The sequence below is a fragment of the Neomonachus schauinslandi genome, chromosome 14 (genome assembly GCF_002201575.2).
Source record: "Neomonachus schauinslandi chromosome 14, ASM220157v2, whole genome shotgun sequence".
Classification (NCBI taxonomy): Eukaryota; Metazoa; Chordata; class Mammalia; order Carnivora; family Phocidae; genus Neomonachus; species Neomonachus schauinslandi.
The window spans coordinates 46,255,137-46,273,235 of record NC_058416.1 but is presented as its reverse complement, the minus strand read 5'-3'; positions in this window follow the sequence as shown (position 1 = coordinate 46,273,235).

Sequence of the window (18,099 nt, the reverse complement as noted above, 5' to 3'; positions counted from 1 at the left end):
TCCCCAGGTGAATAGAACCACATCTGTCTCATCTTGGCATAACAAGTTCATATCTCCATCTGTGAATGATGAATGTATTTTGTAAGGAAACAGTCTATTCTTGCAGTCTTGTAGTTGAATAAAAAAATTACATAATGAATTTATTTCTTGTAGGCTTCTAAATAGTGAATTAAAAGTTTGGAACTGGTAAAAAATATTAAATTTGCAATTTAGGAAAGCTCTGAATCTTACTATCTGTGTAGGTATGTTGCATATGTAAATACATGTTGATTCTAATGACATAAGATGTGGGATAAGTAAAGGTTAAGTAAAGGAAGATACAACTTAGAAGAGAAAATGCTTTAGTAAACTCTTCAGTGAAAGACAAAACAAAACAAAACTTTTAAAAATAATATTGCCAAGCATGTGGTTAAAAACTTTGTATAGCAAGCTTTTAAACAGAATGATGTCTTAGGTAAAAGTTTGGTGTCCTTTTAACACGTTTTTTGAGCTCCTTCCATGTGCTTGGTGATGGGGCTACCAAGATGATTAGGCCATGATTAAGATGAGAAGCCAATTATATGGAGGTACCAGTTGGTATCTCATACAATTTTAGTTACAGCTTACTCCACTCCTTGCTGAATTGTTAACAGTATTAAATTAAAGGCTTCTTGACAACAGGGCCAAACCATTTATCTAGATAGTTCTACCCTTGGCACAATGCCTAACACATAATAAGTGCACAAGAAATGTTTGTGAAATGGGAGTTTACAGGGTTGGCAAACCACTCCCTACTGGACAAATCCGGCTTACCAGCCCTATCCAGCGGGTGTCCTATTTTTGGAGGGCTCTCAAGCTGAGGATGGCTTGTCTATTTTTAAGGGACTGTAAAACATACACGCACGCACCACTATATGACAGAGACCATGTGTGGCTGCAAAGCCTAAAATATTTGCTGTCTTGCTTCTTATAGAAAACATTTCCCAACCTTGCCTTATTAGGGTGCTCCTTCTAGGTCCTCCTGAAATTTGTCTTGGAGTAAGGTTTCTTCTTGTATCATGATATGGTCCTTCGGCACTAAGGCTTGCTAAAGCTTTCCTTAGCTTTCAGTTTTTGCTTCAACCCCGTAATAAATTGTTGGCACACCCAGCTTCGGCTATAGGCCACTTAACAAGACCCACTTAACTTGCTTGCTTAACCTACACTTGAATCAGCAAAAGGCTGTGTCATTGTCTTTGGCTTCCTGGCAGCCCCCTCACCCAACAGTTGGAGGAAAAAGGTAAGAGCCTGTCACATATGACACCAATGTCCATGAGGGACATCAAGTATTCAATCTGAATGTTCCCATCAGTAAAGACTCACTGGTCATGGACATAAACAGCTCCAACAAGAGAGGTGCTCACAAGTAGGTCAGGGAAAGCCCCTGCAATACTGTAAACTTAAAAACAAAATATAAATTCAAATGAGTTTTGTGACAAGTAAAAACACAAAAAACACATGCGATTACAGTATGCAACCCTACGTGTGTGTGTGTGTGTGTGTGAACTAACCTCTATCAATGATTTTCCAGGGCAGAGAAGATTTCTTCTCTATCCCCCACCCCTGATTTCACCACATGCTCAATAAATATTGATTATGCGAGGAGAAGGGAAGGGCGTCTGCAAGAGCTATGAGTTCTTGTAAAGTGTGACACCATTAAGTGCCAAATATGATTAATTCCGTGTAAGTGCATCTAGGGCTCTGCAAGAAGAATCTGCTTGTCAGTCCAAAACACAACCAATTAATAAAGAAAGCCAGTCATTTTGCATCTTCAAACCAGAATTCTGTAACAAAGGCCCCGAATATATAAGTGATGAATATTTAGACTTGAACTTTTCACTATAGCCAACGGTGGGTGGGGGTGGAGGGGAGGATCTTTGCGCAGTTGGGTGTATTACTACATTTTCATGTGTCCCCAGAGCATTGCCCATTCAGGGGATATGTAAGAACCACTAACTCTTCAGAACCTGCTATTTATCTCCCTTTTATTGTTTGTTTTCCCCTGAAGCAGAAGTCAAACTTGCTACATGTGCACTGTACCACCTATATGGGAAAAGACCAAGATCAACAGAGCCTTGGTGTTGATCTTGCCGGCACTTCGTCAAAGCAGCACGGAGGCCAGACCTTCCCTTTCTCATGGGCGCTTTGGAACGTGGGTTGGGTTTCTGTGAATCGGAGCACACGACCAGCTCTGTGTTTTACTTGGAGCTCTTATTTTTAAGGCCATCTATTAACTTTTTGCTCAGCCTCTCCCCAAATGCTCTCCTACTCCGCTGAACAATGTCTTACTGAAGACAAAAGATGCAGATGTGGTGTGAATAAGGAGGAAACTTGGTTCGCCCCCCTGCCCCCAGCAATGGCCTTATTTATGGGTTTCAGATGGTGACAGGGATGTTTATATGAACCCTACCCAAACTGCCTGAACCTCTGGGGTCTGCAAAGATCAGGCGGCAAGTTTCACAAGAACAGAACTTTTTTTCAGGAGTTGGGGGGTGGGGGTGGTGGTGACTAAGATTTCCTGTACTTCCTGTTTTAGAGCTGCTGGAAATGAGACAAAAACTGTATTTCAGGATTTCGGTACCTGGCCCCAGCTGGAATCAGCACATACAGATGTGCACAAAGAAGGGGCATGTGTGCACATATGCTCGCACACAGGCAAACACCTAGAAAGGGACATCATCTGTACTCACACAGATTTTATCGAAAACATACATACAATATTTTCCATTTCAAAAACAAAATTGGGGTTGAATTCCAAAGCATTTCATAAAGGCCTTTCAAAGTTTCTTTTTTTTTTTTTAAGATTTTATTTTTTTATTTATTTGACAGAGAGATAGCGAGAGCAGGGGGAGTGGGAGAGGGAGAAGCGGGCTTCCTGCTAAGCAGGGAGCCCGATGTGGGACTCGATCCCAGGACCCTGGGATCATGACCTGAGCCGAAGGCAGACGCTTAATGACTGAGCCACCCAGGTGCCCCCTTTCAAAGTTTCAAAACCAAAGAGATCAACAATCTGATTTGGGGGGAAATGTTTAGCTCCTTATTACTTTTTGTAGAGCAGCCTTGTCGTGTTAGAGAGAAAAGAGGGACAAAAACAAAGAAAGGAAAACCTAATGCGTAAATGTAACTCATTAAGGCTGGGATACCGCAGGATACTTGCAATACCTTTTGTCTCTGTCCACCTCCTCTTCCCGCAAACTGAAATCAATTGCTCGCAAGTGGATTTAGAGCATCCCCACTGCACACTGTGGCAGGCACTGCTCCCGTGGGCCACCGAGTTGAGGACAACAGTATTCTTGCTTGGGGACACTGCTTCCCTAAATTCAATACATGCGTATAGTTAGGGGAGGGGTCCAGGGAGAAGGTTTACAAAGAACCAGGGCAGAGGCAGATGCGAAACCGCAAATTAAGTGATGCCTCGGATTCACCTTCAAGTCATCTGGCTGTCAAAGACAGACTGTCATGATGTGACTTTGATACCACGCAGGTTATTGCCCACATACAGCAGCACCCTCTGACATGTGCATCCTCCTAAGGACTGGCCTTTGTGCACGCGATGAGCCAGCAGGTCATTAATGTGCGGCGCGAGCAGGAGGGGCCCATGGAACATGGAGCAGGCGTGCTTGAAAGGGAGAGTCAGAATTTCCAGTAACCCCTTTCAGTTGGCAGAGCTCTGATTGGAACCATGTGACAATTTTAGGCGATGTACCATAGGCGGCCAATTTATTACATATGGCAATATGATTAATGGTATCAAATGCCTTTTTTTGGTAACATCCAAGAACACTCTACCAGCCAACTGCTTGGAGTCCAAGGCAGTGAAAATCTGTTCCATGAATTTAAAGTCAGGCAGATGAGGTTAAATGAGAGAGGGCCAGACGCCAAGGCAATGATTACAAAGTAAGTTGTTTCAAAAAGAGCAGAATGTTTTAAATCTGGTCTTGAACAAATCCCACCCAGGCCCCACCTACCCCAACCTATTTTTTTAATTTCCCTTCCCCGCTTGTTTCTTGATGTGAAAGCCCTAACAGCTAGAGTCTGCAAGACATTTCTGAGGCCAGGCTGTCTTCTGCGTGCCCAGAACCTCTTCCAGGACTGGGCGAATGCACACAGACCACCGACTGGATCTGTCCTTGGCATCCTGTGGTGGGCTGGGTGTGGAGGGGAAGCAGTGAAGAGCTGCAGAAGGTGGGCTGGGGGAGATGGCCTCCCCGGGGGCAGGAGGAAGGGCCCAGCCTCCTCACACTCCCTTTAGTGACTGGGGGCCCTTTCTGCTCTCTCCTCTCTGGGAGTAAGTAAGGTTTCCCTGGACTTGGAACATCATTGGGGATGACTGGGAAGAGCTGTCGCGAACAGGACCGAGGGAGTGACTGTGAGGAAGGTTGCTTGTCTTGGAATTTGAGGAATGAGGATAAAGAGTGGAGAAGACTTTCAAGAGGCAGAGTCTCCAGATGTTACTTGTTCCCCCAAAATGTCTCCCCACAACGCATAATAAGGCACTTACTATGTATTTGTTAAGGAAAGGAGTGTAACATCATTCCCCTCTTTGAGGTTTGCTAGTGGACCTAAGCCTATTTTGTCCAAGTTGTGAGTCACTGACTTCGCAGAGGATTTTACAAAAAGACCGACACATTTTGACTGAGGGCCCACCAGATACGGGGCACTCTGATAGGTGGGATCAGTTGTAAGCTATACAATTTATGTTTATGGGCTATAAATTCGTAGTTTGTGGTTGTTTCTGAAGGAGAAAATTGATCCCTAACCCCGTGGTTTGTGGGTTAATACTTTTTTCCCCTTTTTTGTGAGAACTGAATCTGGCAGGTTATTTAGAGATTAAATCTGTTACCCAGGGCTCAGTTTTCAATCTTTCGATTTGGTATTTTAGACCTAGTGAGAGGGTCCTAGATTCTGTCGCTGGCAAAGCTCCCTACCCCCGCAAAAAAAAAAAAAAAAAAACTGGAAAAGAAAAACATGAGTAAATAATGAAAATATGTGGAGGTCAGGTGACTCTGAGCCAGGCAGAAGAGTAAAGATGGATTCACACTGAGGCAAAAAGGTCTTGAGAGTGAGACTGAGCCGTAACATAGGGCAACTAGGCAGTTGCATTGTGATGCCACCCTTGGGGATTGAGTTGTAGCCTGAAATCCAGATGATTTTCCTCAGCTTGCTTGCTCTGTTGGAGTCTTTCAACCCATTCCAACATACGGTGTGAGGGCTGAATGACAGGGGTTGACTATGTTCTAGTAAATTCTTCCATGAACACCACTGTCTACTCGTTGAAAATGATATAAAAACCAAGATTTAAGATCAACCCAACCCTCCTCCCCCATATTTAAAACAAATCCCAGGCAATTGGTTCTCCCCTCTGATATATGATCACTTCTCCCAAGTGAATCATGCTCCCTTTTAAATAAAAATTTACTTTCACTGCATCTCCTTTGAAGGCCAAAATGGAGAGCAGTCTACAGAACTGCCAGAATTGACAAATTAGTCTGTCAGTTATGCTGGGCAGAGAGTTGTTTTTCTTTGCAGTTCTTCACTGCAATGTCGAATTATACAACAGTATACACTGTATCAGTTTTCTACTGCTGCTGTAACAAGTTAGGGCATACTCCTTGGTTCAAAACAACCCAAATTGATTACCTTGCAATTACAGTTCCAGAGGCCAAAGTCCAAAACGGGTTTCGTTTGGCTAAAACTGAGGTGTTGACATGGCCACTTTCCCTTTGGAGGCTTTGGGGGAGAATCCATTCCCTTGCCTCTTCTTGCTTCCAGAAGCTCCCTGCATTCTTTGGCTGGTGGTCCCTTCCTGCATTTTCGAAGCCAGCAGCATAGCATCTTCAGATCTTGCTCTGCTTCTGCTGTCACATCTCCTTCTCCGACTTTGACCCTCAGGTTTCCTTTTTATAAGGACCCTGGTGGTTTCATGGGGCCCACTCAGATAACCCAGGATAATACCTCCGTCTCAGAATCTTCCGTTTAATCACATCTGCAAAGTTCTTTCACCACATAAGGTAACATAGTCACGGCTTCTGGACATTAGGACATGGACTTTTTTGGGGGACCCTTATGTTGCCTACTACAACCATCATCATGCAGGAAAGAAAAGAAGAGAAAAAAAAAATAACCAGAAAATCATTCAGCAAGGTTAGGGGGAGACACAAAGAAGCAATCAGGAAATCTCTGCTCAGCATCTCTGTTGGCCCTGCCGACTTTATTCATAACCTAACTGAGGGCAGGGTCCTGTGGAAGAAGAAGCATGGTACTAAGTGAGCGTCTACTCTGTGCCAAGATGGCACTCATCAGATTCTCAGCTGGACTGATGACAAATGGAAGCCTGGAGAAGTTAAGTAACTTGCCCAGCGTGACACAGCTCTACATGACTGAACAAACCAAGATTTGGATCCATGTCTCCGTGACTCCACCATCCTCATACGTAACTGTGGCATTTTCTGCCCCTTATGTCTAACAAAGGGAAGGGAAAAGCTAACTCAGGGTAGAAAGGGAAGGTTGTGAGACCACTGACATGTTTTACCACCTCTTAAAGCAGCCCTGTAGAAGGACACAGTCTTATAGCCCTGCCTGGGATTCTTGTGTTTAACATTAATGACCCATCACTGTTCACACTTGCTTTGCTTTCTACTGCTCTTCACTAACTGGGTCCCTAGTTGAGGCCTAAATGGGCCTAAATGACCTCTCTACATGTCTTCTTGAGCCTAATTCTTATTTCCCTGCGTCCCAGGGACAGGAGAGACTCTAGCTACCCAGGGACCCATGGTTATGCCATCACTGACTCTTGTTTTTTTTTTTTTTTTTTCATCACTGACTCTTGTTGTCATTGTTATTTTAATAACTCTGAAGCCAAACCAACAGGATTTCCCAGTTAATAAAAGCCTAGCCATGAACTAATTTATGATTCAGGATATTGTTTGGGGACCCTAACTATGCTAATATAGTTATAACACTAAAAAATTGCAATTAAAAGAAATTCCAAAATACGTAGAGAGAAATTAAGTTTCAAACAACAGCCCTACTACAGACTGAAACTACCAGGAAAAAAAAAATGCTTTCAGCTAACATATAGATGGAGGGAAGAATGACTTTTATGTCATTCTTACCTAGTTTTCATGTCCATTGTTCTGCAAGCCAGAGAAATTCTAATCTTTCAAGGCTTCTAAATCCAAGAGATGGGACCATGCGGTAATGTGACCCATTCCGCTAGCCACAATTCGCCTCCATAAAGCAGTCACAGCTCATAAGGTGTAATAGAATTGACAGATGTCAGGCCCTGGCGAGGGAATGTAATTGTTGCCAAACTTCCTTGAAAGGATCTTTTGCTACAAGTGTTGGGTACAAGTAATTCAAGATGTAAGATCTGCGGATAGCCCCAGAGCGGCACCCGCTGCCTCAGGTCACACAGCGCTTTCTGGGAATAGAAGAAAGCATTAATTTTGCCTAATTATTTTAAGACAAATATTCACTTATTATCTTAACAGTAATAATAACACAATCTCTAAAACAAGAGACTTAAAATTAGAGCATATTTAGATCAAAATCGTGGCTTAGGGCAAAAATGCTAGTTCTCATGATTGTAACTTGCCAATCTTCCTCCGTGGAACCTGAAATATTACTGGTATGTATAGAAAACATGAACTTTCGCATTTTGAGCCCCGACTGGCAAATTTATAAATACCTATCTTTTGTGCACATAAACCCCACAAAAGATCTATAACCTTAGAATGTAGTTTTATCATTAAAAACATTGCAATTGCCCCCATGTTTATCATTAGTACTGTGGAGCATTTGGGATAAAAAGATTTACATTTCCCTTAGCCTTCTCTCTTTTGTCTGTCCCAAATCCCAACAGAGTCAAGAGAAGATAGCTTCCTGTCTTTTTGATTTATCCGAAGACTTCCCTCTTCTGCTGGAGCGGTGATTCGGTGATTCTTTTCTTTGGTACTGAAATGGAACACACGGTTCTAACTGTCTTTGAAACTTCGTTTTGGAGAAGCTCAGAGTAAGGGAAGCAGAATATGGCTCATTTCATTTTCATGCTTGCTATCACTCTCACTATATGCCAACTGCAGTCACTTTTGTAAATGCCAACCCAATAAATAGAAATAGAAATAGCCAACAAATTAAAAAGAAGAGCTTTGGGCAGGTGAAATTAATAGGGTAATATTTCCTCTAAGAGAAGTTCCCTATACCATACTCTCCTCGTACTAATGGCTCAGACTGGAGTATGTGCCCGAATGACCTAGAAGTGTTATGAAAATGTCAGTTTCTGGGTCTCACCCCTGGAGTAGGACCTGAGAATGTGCTTTTCTAGCCAGTTCTCTAATAAGATGCTAATGATGCTAGTCTGAAGACCCCATTTACAAACCACTGCTCTATGTCATCACCAGAACGTAGAGTGCTTATGTTAAGAATGCTTATTTAGAGATTTAATGATAAAGTGGAGAAAAACCATGTGCAGTAAAACTAAGAAAATTTTATGTACCTATTAGGTGTTAAGAACCGTTCTAGGTGCTTTATAGATGTGACCTCATTCAGTTGTCAACAACCCTTGAAGGTAAACATATTTATTACCTCCATTGTACAGATGGAAAAAGTGAGGCTTAGCGAAGTTAAATGACTTATCTGAGATTCCCACCCGTAGGTGGTAAGACAGGGAGGTGGACCCCAATTCTCAGACTCCAAGCTGGCATCCTTAACCGCTTCACAAAACCACCACCCAGGTGACAGTTGAAAGATCTGATGGTGTGTGTTTCTGTAAAAACAGAACTCTCATCCCAAATAAGTCTCCTCGTTAAGTTGTGGGGCTTGAAACGGTGCAGAAACGCAGGGGCAGGGGCGGAAAGGGTGTGTTGCGGCTGGTGCGGGCTTCCCGAGTCGGCTCACTCCGGAGAAACATTTCCATAACAAAGGCAAGTTCTCCTCTCTGAGAAGAGCAGGCAGGGAGTTGCAAGTGTTTGCCTCTGATGTGATCCACATTTAATGCTTATCTGGGTGAGAGGGAATTTGATTAGAGCAAATACAAAGCACAATTCAGAGAACAAAACCACTAATTCAAAGGTGGTTTTCCTAAGGATGTAAAATACTTCAAGCCTGTTAAAAGGACTGAGGAGAATTCCACCGAGGAGTGGCTTATATTGTGTCGGATTTCTCAGATTGGGGCACTGCCAAGGGGGTTTGCTGGGCCGTTTGGGCGGCCTGGGGAGTGGGTAGTGCTGGACCGCTCACAGGACAGGCAGGTACCATACAACTGAAATGGGGCCCGGGCTCGGGCATGGGGCAACGGAGGCCGTTTGTCCTGCAGACCCTGCTCCCACTCCCTCTGGCTCACCGAGGAAGCTTCTCTCTGTATCTGGTGGCTTCCCAGTCTAGAAGCATCCAAGCACTGCAGTGCCCTGATACGTTTGTTTTCCTTTTGGCTAATTTTATCAAGGTGTGGGGTCATTATTAGCCAGATCACAAAAGTAAGAACTCATTAATATGTATCAGCTCCAAACCCTACGATTTCATCTGTTAATTTGATCTTGTTTTTCCTTGTTTATGGCAATTAAATCAGACCTTGATAAATCTGAAAACGAAAAAAAAAAAAAAAAAAGGAGCCACCAGCAAGCACAGCTATTATGATCACTCATTAGAAAGCCAAGCAGACTCTCTGATAAATCGTGCCAGGGTTTTTAAGGAATAGATGATTACCTGCTTAAACAGCATGGAAGCTACCAGTAAAATGTAGCAAAATGATTAAAGAAAAAAAAAAGAACACCCCCATTACATCCAAGTGTAACAGATGGACAGTTGTACTTTGGGGAATGTTCACAGAGCCTGTTTCCTCCCCTTCAAGCTAGGGAGGGCAGGAGCCACAGGCCCTCCTGGGCACAGAGGAGAGACAGCTTCTTTCCCCCCGCCCTCCCTCCCCCTCTCCTGCATCCTCCTGGCGACTGTGGGCAGCACCGCTCAGCTGCTACCTAGGCCTCCCTCTAAACCATGCAGTGGGGAAGAGAAGCAGAAGCTCTGAGTAACAGGGGGTGAAGAGGTGGGGAGTAGGTGTGCAGAGCCGGGGCACGGCGAATGACAAGATGGATATGATCTTCCCTGTCACAGTGAGGCTGCTCGTCATCAGGCGCAGTGCTGACGGGGGCGGGTCCTCCTCATTCGGCCCCTCAGTGTCTGAAGGATCCATGGTCCCCTGTTTGGGGAGCCACCACCTTGTGGATCTTCTTGGGAGGCAGAGCAGCCAGCTGAAGGGGAAAGTGCCAAACACTAGCGTTCCCGGTTTCCCCTGTGTCTAGAACATGGACTCTGCCCATTCTGGAGCTAGGGGGGGCCTGGAAGACCCTCTCTCTGGTTCCAGGGTGTTGGGGCAGTGGTGCTTGTGGGCAGCAGCCTGGACTCTTGGGGGGACTGGCCACAGTGTCTGGGCCCGATGGAGGCAGCGGAGCTCCCCTCAGAAGTGTTCCGTGGTAGGATTTTGGCCCTCATCCCCCAAATCTGGTTCTTCAGGTGTTTTATTGTTTCTGTCAACTAACCAGTGCCTGAAAAACACAACTTTGTGGTTAACTGGGCCAGAGTCGATTCCTGTTGCTTGCAGTTAAGAACTGTGACCCTCGGAAGGACAATGAGTAAGCTCTGCCCAAGGCAGGAGCTGAAACCAGGGTTGGGCATAGGTGAGAATGGGCCTGGGATCCCCATCTCATGTGGTCTCAGGGTCAGTCCATGTTTGGAAGGTCTCAGCTGGGCTTTAACAGGGAAAGCTCCTTTTCTGGGAAGTTTTCTTTAAAATCTCTCTCTCTCTCTCTCTCTCTCTCTCTCGCTCTCTCTCTCTCATCTCCATATAATCCTGCTATTTCTTTAAGCTCCTCTGTAGCAATCTGGCCCCGTTTGCCTCTGAGGTCTCTGCAGGGATCTGTGTTCAGCCAACTTGGCATCTTGCTGGCTTCCGGTCCCCTCACACCTTGGTCTGGCTTGTCCCAGTGCCTGCAGGTCTGTCTGCTTGAAGAGCATCCAGCTCCTCCCAATTCCTTTGTCTTTCAGCCTTTCTTCCCCGTTTCAGGCTTCCTACCAAACCCAGGAGCCAGTTAAAAACGGGTCTCCTAAAGTTCATTGTCTTTCCTCCTTTGCATAAATTCTGGGAACTGACCTTTTTTATGGTTGATTCTACAGCCCCCCCCCCCCCCCCCCCCCGTCCCCACTCTTTTTAGATTCTTGACTGGTTTCTCTGTCATTTGGCTTTTTCTGCCTCCTATAGTTGAAAATTTCCCCTGTCACCCTTCAAAAACTGATCGGAAAACGTTGGCTTGCCAGTTTGTCCTTGCAAGAGGTATTTGGAAAACTGAGACCTTACCACTCTGCAGCGCTGACCCCGAGGTGCTTTGTGAAGTCACCAACAGAAATTGTCATCCACTTTCTGATCTACTAATTATCTGTGTTTTGCTGGTATTCACTCCCCTCACTATTGCTTATTATTGCAGGTTATCCAGTGCTTCACAAAGTCCCTTCAAATTATTCCTGGGAGTTCTCAGGGGGTTTCGTTCATGTGCTCATGAATAACTACTGTCAGCTACCAGGTGGTGTCCATCAATTTTTTTTTCTCATCGGCTCTGGCCCCCTTCGTTGATATCGGCTGCTGAGACTTCTGCTGCCTGCCAAGGAGTGAGGACCTGCCTCGTCAATGACTCGAGCAGCAGGTGAGTTGCCCTGACGGGGGCCCCGGTGCCGGGGGCTCTGCCATGGCTGCTGGGCATGGCCACCGCAGGCCGTCACAATGGCCCGGCTGGGCTGTGTCCTCTCTCCGCTTCAGAAGGGCAGGCTGCCTCCCTCTCTTTTTGTACAATGCTTTGCCATCCTTGGGTCTACGGGGGCCCTGACGAGAGGTTTTGGTAGAAAATAAAAATTTCACTTTTTATTTCTGACTCTCCTTTCCACTAAGTACTCACCTCTCTCTTACAATAATAGAAAATTTACTGTCAGAGAGTGAAAAAAAAAAAAAAAAAAAGAAGAAGAACTTGTCTGTCTGAGCCCCTCTTTCATCAAGGGCTTTTCAGCCGCTGGGGACCTGGTCCCTCAGGCAAATCAATTTCTGGTGGGCTGTCCTGCTGGCCAGTCCTGCGTGCTGGGCCTGCCCGAGTGGGACTGGACCCCTTCAGTTCAAGCAGGACCCCCTCCTACATTGGTCAGGAGGTCTATTGGTTAGACTTAGACCATGAAATTGCTAGAAGGATTTTTTTTTTCCAGTTTGGGAAACTCTAGTAGCTAACTGGTGAGGCTAAGGCTTTAGACCCCAAAGGTGGGTGTTTTCTACATTAGAAACCCTGGAGAGATGAGACCACCCCAACTCCTCCCTCTTCCTCCCCTTCCTAGCCTCTCTGAACGACAAGGGTCATTCCAGGCTAGAAGTCACCAAGTACCCTATTCCACCACATCTTTCTAAACTCCTGGTCTTGGGTAGGCCTTCTTAACTTTTTCATCCCAGTTTTGCGATTCTTCTTGTAGGTTTGGTCACATCTGTAACACAGAAAAGTTACTGTGGTTCATTATTTAATGCCCGAGTCTTTCCCAGGAGAACAGGTCGGGGAGGACTGTGCTTGCCTGTTTCCTGCTGTATTTTCAGGATCTAAAGCTTTGCCTGGTATTTGACATCTAATAGGAGCTCAATAAATATTTACTGAACAACTGTGTGAATATTTGAGATTCCATAATTGTAATTGCTATGCTAAACTAAAATCTCTTGTTTTGGGGAAAACAGAGTGAACTCGATTCTTTCCCTTTAGGTGGTTCCTTGGGGGTAGAGAGAAGATATGAGTCTATGGGGATAGTTTCTCCATTACATAAAGTCATCTCAGGCCTACTATACCTGTCTCTACCCAGGATTATCACCCCCCAAAGAGTTGTAGAGGTTGGTGAGAATAATAACTGGAAGAATATAATCAGGGCTATTCCCAAGCAAAATTATGAAGTAAGGGATGTTTATTTTCGAGACGGAAGGCCTCCCCGCAATATTAAGCAAGTTCCTAGTATCATCTTCAAAAATTCAAAATCCGCAGAACCCACAGCTCTGGAAAATGGTTTTGTCTAAGCTATCATTACCAGATATTGACACATCACAGCTGGAGTTATCTTATAGCTCTTATGAGCACATGGAAACATGTGCTCGTGAACACTGTTACAATATTGCAGATTTCTGAACCGTATTTCTCCAAATCCCCAAAGATTTGCTTTAAACCGCTCCTGCTCCCTCCCCAGAATGGGAATGCCCACACCTTCCTTTGGCCCTGGGGTGGGGGAGATTTACTGTTCACCAAATACCCAGGTACTCCCCCACATTTTCCAGCTACCGCAGTCAGGTAGAGCCAGAGACATGACTTTCAGTGGCCAACAGACTATAAGAAGAAACAGTATGTGTCGCTTCCTGGTCAGAGTGTTTTAGACCTTCTTTTAGACCATCTCTCAGTTGTGGAGGCCTCATATGGATGAGTCAGAGCGTCCATCAGCCTTCAAGCCTGATCAGAGCTGCCTGCTAGCCCATGGCGGGCAGAGAGCACAGGTAAGAAATAGATCTTTGTTTTAGTGTGGATCGATCAGAGTCTATCAGGATTTCTACTCAGATGGTTGATTGAATAGGTTTAGTGTAGACGCTATCGACTGATGTGAACAGGTAGAGGGAACCAACTAAGGGTCGAGACATCAGAGTTTAAAGATGGCTGGAAGCCCTTACCACCCCCAGGTGTGAAGGGACAGGAGGAGATACCATGTCATTGGAGCCCCAAGGAGAGCATGAGCCATGGAGAGAAGCCACAGGAAAAAGAGATTTAGCCCCTGCCAAGGGTGTACTGTCAAAAGAGAGAGGGAACAGAGAAGAAATACCCAGACCCGTCTCTGTCCCTCCTTCCCTTTCTCACCAGTATCCTGAGTGTTTCCCATAGGAACCCGAGCAGGAACCAGAGTTTATGTGAGCTTGGGTGATACAGTTCGTAGGGTCAGCCTATAGGGGTGCAGTAAAGGGGGGAGAATGGAGTGGGGCTGATGGAAGCTAGTGTAGAGTGTCCAACACAAGGAGCATCAGCCAGCCCAGCCTAAATAAGGTTGGCCCTCTCTAGGCTGTATTCTTGGGCACTTGGAGCATCTACTGTGCTGTAACACCCTGATGGGGTTGGATGTTACTTCTCCAACTGTGGATTGTTACCTGCTTTCATGCAGGTGCACAGTGGTGCATTCTCTTCATACTCCTAGTATCCTGTGTTGCACTTGGAATACCTTGTCACATATCAACTTAGAAATACGCCAGATTACTATGTTGAAGTGCATGGCAAACTCTTCTATGAGATGCTATGTTAACATCAGTTATTGTTTCCATTTGCAAAATTTAAAGATCCAAATAATAACGGACGGTACCAGTGAGATATGTACCTTAAATGACCTTGTTAATGTGCCACATATTTTGGGCTTACAGGAAGCAGATAATAAGAGCTATTAATTATGGCAAATGTTTGCATTTCCTGCCTGTGACTGGTACATTGGGACAATTGGGAAGTGTAGCCCAAGGACTTGGAAATAAAATCACCCTTTGAGGGTTAAAAAGAACTTCAATACATAGTAGATTAAAGCAGAAATGAACAAAATCATCTGACAGAAACAGTGAAACAGGGCTTCCTGAAGTTCTTTCATCACTATGTCCATAAGATATCAGTTGGGTTCATTTGGGTTTTTGAGACTTGAAATTGCCACAAATTTCCTCTCCTATGTTCTGTGGTAATTGCAAAGCTTTCCTCAAGATTCCTGTAAATCCCTAGGAGCCTGGGTTCTCACGATCACTCTGGCTCTGAGCTTTTGCCCCTTCTTGAATCTCGCCCCTCCTGGAGTCTCCTGTCTGGAGCTTCTCCATTCCCTCTGCTCCCATGGTTCCAAGAACAACTGCATGAAACCTTTGTGAGTGTCAGACTTTACTGAAGGAGAGGTTTATATCAGAGACATGAAAACACTTAGAACTGGATTGTGGACGCTCATGTTCATAAAGATTCTATGACTACTGTGTCACTGGCAATTTCTCTCCGCTCACATTTTCCAAGGACTTTACCCCCTTGTCCTGGTCCCCTTCTCTCTCTTCTTCCCTACCTCTTCCTTTATTTTCTCTTTTGCTTTCCTCTATTCTTAATTTTTGTTTTGTTGTATTTATTTTTTAACTTTGTTTCTTAAAATTACAAAATGCAGGAATAGAATCAGTTTAAAAATACAGGGGTTTATAGATTTAAGACATTACACACCTCTTTCCAGTGTTAGTTATTACTAATATTTTTTGTGTTGTTGACTTCTTAGCAAAAAGTGGTATCACCTTGTTGCTTTAATGTGTATTTTCCTGTTTACAAATGAGGGTAATTTTTCTTATATTGTTTATTGTCCCTTTATGTTTCTTCAGTGAATCATGACTTTATATCCTTTGCACTTGAGGCCGATTATATCCAGATCCACTAGTGAATCTGATTTCAAGAACTTACAGATAAATACTGAATCCTGGAAGCGATCAGGGGAAAGTGCTGTCACCCTGTGGGATGGAGCCTGGAGGCCCACTAGCATTTTCCAGGGGCTGTCCCTCCAGCTCCTATTGCCACCTTCATGTCCTTCTGTTCAAGGCCCTCAATTTTTGGTTGCTCCAAAACTTGAATAAGTTCTCACAACCTATCTATCTCAGGGAGCATTTGAACCAATGTAAATCTCAACAATATGAAATAACTCATCTAAAGCTCTAGAACTAACTCAGATTTTTGAGTTGAATTAGCACTTGGTTGGTTACCTATATTCGTTCCTTGCATGGGAAGACCACACACACACTTGGGTTTGCCTAGAACATCTCTCATTTAAACATTCTGCTCTGGAATGCCATCAGATAGTGTCTCCTTTTGCCCTCAAAAGTGTACTGGTAAAGATGATAAATTACAAGATCATTCTATCTTGCTGGTCTTCAGCAAGTTAGTTGGTTTAGGAACCCATTACCTCATAAATGATTGATAGATACTCATATGCTGTGGCAGTATTTTAAAAATGACTAGTTTACTAGTTTTATAAAAGTTGATATGGCAGCCTGCAACTGTTTCTAACACAGGCTCAGAGAACTAGAGAATTTTTGAGCTGATATTAAAGGTCATTTAATTCAGTGTCTTTCGTTTGTTTGTTTGTTTTGTTTTGTTTTTTGCCATCATTGAGCCTTTGAAAAGCTCATAAGAACTGCGTGCTTTCTCCCAGGAAGATGTGCACCCATACACACATGTAAGATTTTGTACATCATTCCAGGGTATCCACAAACCCTCTGGAGCTCATCAGGGGACCCAGAATAAGAACTCTTGGTCTAATTCATATTACAGATGCAGAAATTGCAATGCAGAGAGGTGAAATGCCATGTCAAAAAGCAGAACGGGCTAGAAGGAAAAATATACTCAGGATCCCTTGGTTTGTATTCAGTGCTTTTTTTTTATGGTTTCCCCTGTATTGCCAAGACTTATGTTAGTGAGAACATAAAGCTTAAAAAAAGATTTCAGAATGGGATGTTAGTGGGAATTTGGAATATTGTACTTTTTAAAAGCAAAGCATAAGTTGGCTCTGTTCTCAGTGACTGTTTCTCAGACTGTTTATAGAGTTCTCATTAATATTTATGCTGCAAATACCTACTGGTCAGCCTTTTTGCTGAATAGACACTACAGAAACTCATTACACAACTTACCTGCTGCCATGTTTGTGGATATCCCCTGCTCCAGCCACTGGAATCACTTCCTAATCCCTTTCACAATGTGTCCTTTGGTCTTATTTTTGTTCACCTTAATTTCCCTTGCCTAAATATTCCTACTCATCCATTAAGGTGTTTTCAATGGTAAATTCACTTTCCCATTATAATCTTCCTAACATCCATAGCAGCGATTTTAGCTCTTTCTTTCTATCTCCGTGCTTAAAGAAATTTCTGTAATGACATTGTACATATTGCATCGATTGCTTTATTTATCCCTTTCTCTTACCTCATAACCCAACCATTAAATTATAAGTTCTACAAGAGCCAGGACAGTATGTGATTCAGGTTTGCATACTAGCAACTAGGCCAGTGTTCAGCATATAGAATGTCTTCTAAAAATCTGTTGAATGAGATAAACAAAAAAATCCTAATGATAAATCCCAATTTATCAAATGAAATCTAAGCAAGGAATAGGACTTGCCTCCCTTGCTTTCATAAGGCTTACTGTTTATTGCTTTAGCTTTCTTCCTTTCTGCAGGTCAAAGAAGCATCTTATAGACCTGACAGTCCTTCTTCTTTCTCCTTAGGCCTGAGTTAGAAAAAAAAACTCACTCATTAGCTTGACCTGCAATGCTTACAGTCACGATTTTGGAGGGAGTTAAAAATATTGGTGGATAAATTGCTGTGCATCCCGGAGGGGAAGCACATGAGCTCCTGCCAGATTTCTATGGCCTGGGGCACCACAAAAGATCTTTTTTTTTTTTTCTTTTCCCAGGTATCTGTGTCAAAAAGAGTTTGCCAAGGAGCCAAAATCTTCATCTGTTTATAGCTTTACAGCCGATGAAAAATGCAGGATCATTAGAAACTAATTACTGGTTTCATGGCAATATTTATCACAAAAGCTAATTTGATGTTCCAGAAGTCACTCTGGGGGTTAGCTGAGCCCATTACTAAGAAGTATTATAAAGTTTTTTTTTTTTTTTTTCTTTTTAAAGTTATACAACTACTTCACTAGCAAACGGAAACCAACTGGGGAACACAATAGACAAGGATGGCCTGACATCTCAATGGCTTCCATCTGGCCTATATAATTTCTGGAATAGTTTGTTTCAAAAACATTCCTTTCCACTTAGAGGAAGATATTTCAATGGTTCATATATGGAAAATTCAATTGAGTATGCCTTTTTGTGCATCCTGAAGAACTGATTATTTTTAAATGTGGTTAAATAGCTTACTCACACAAAAAACATACTGATATATTGAAATAGGATCACAAGTCCTAAATTTCAAGATCTCTGAACTATTTGCTGACTCCTATGTTTTCCCACTCTTGCTTTTGCCTTCTTTGCGTGTATTGTTGC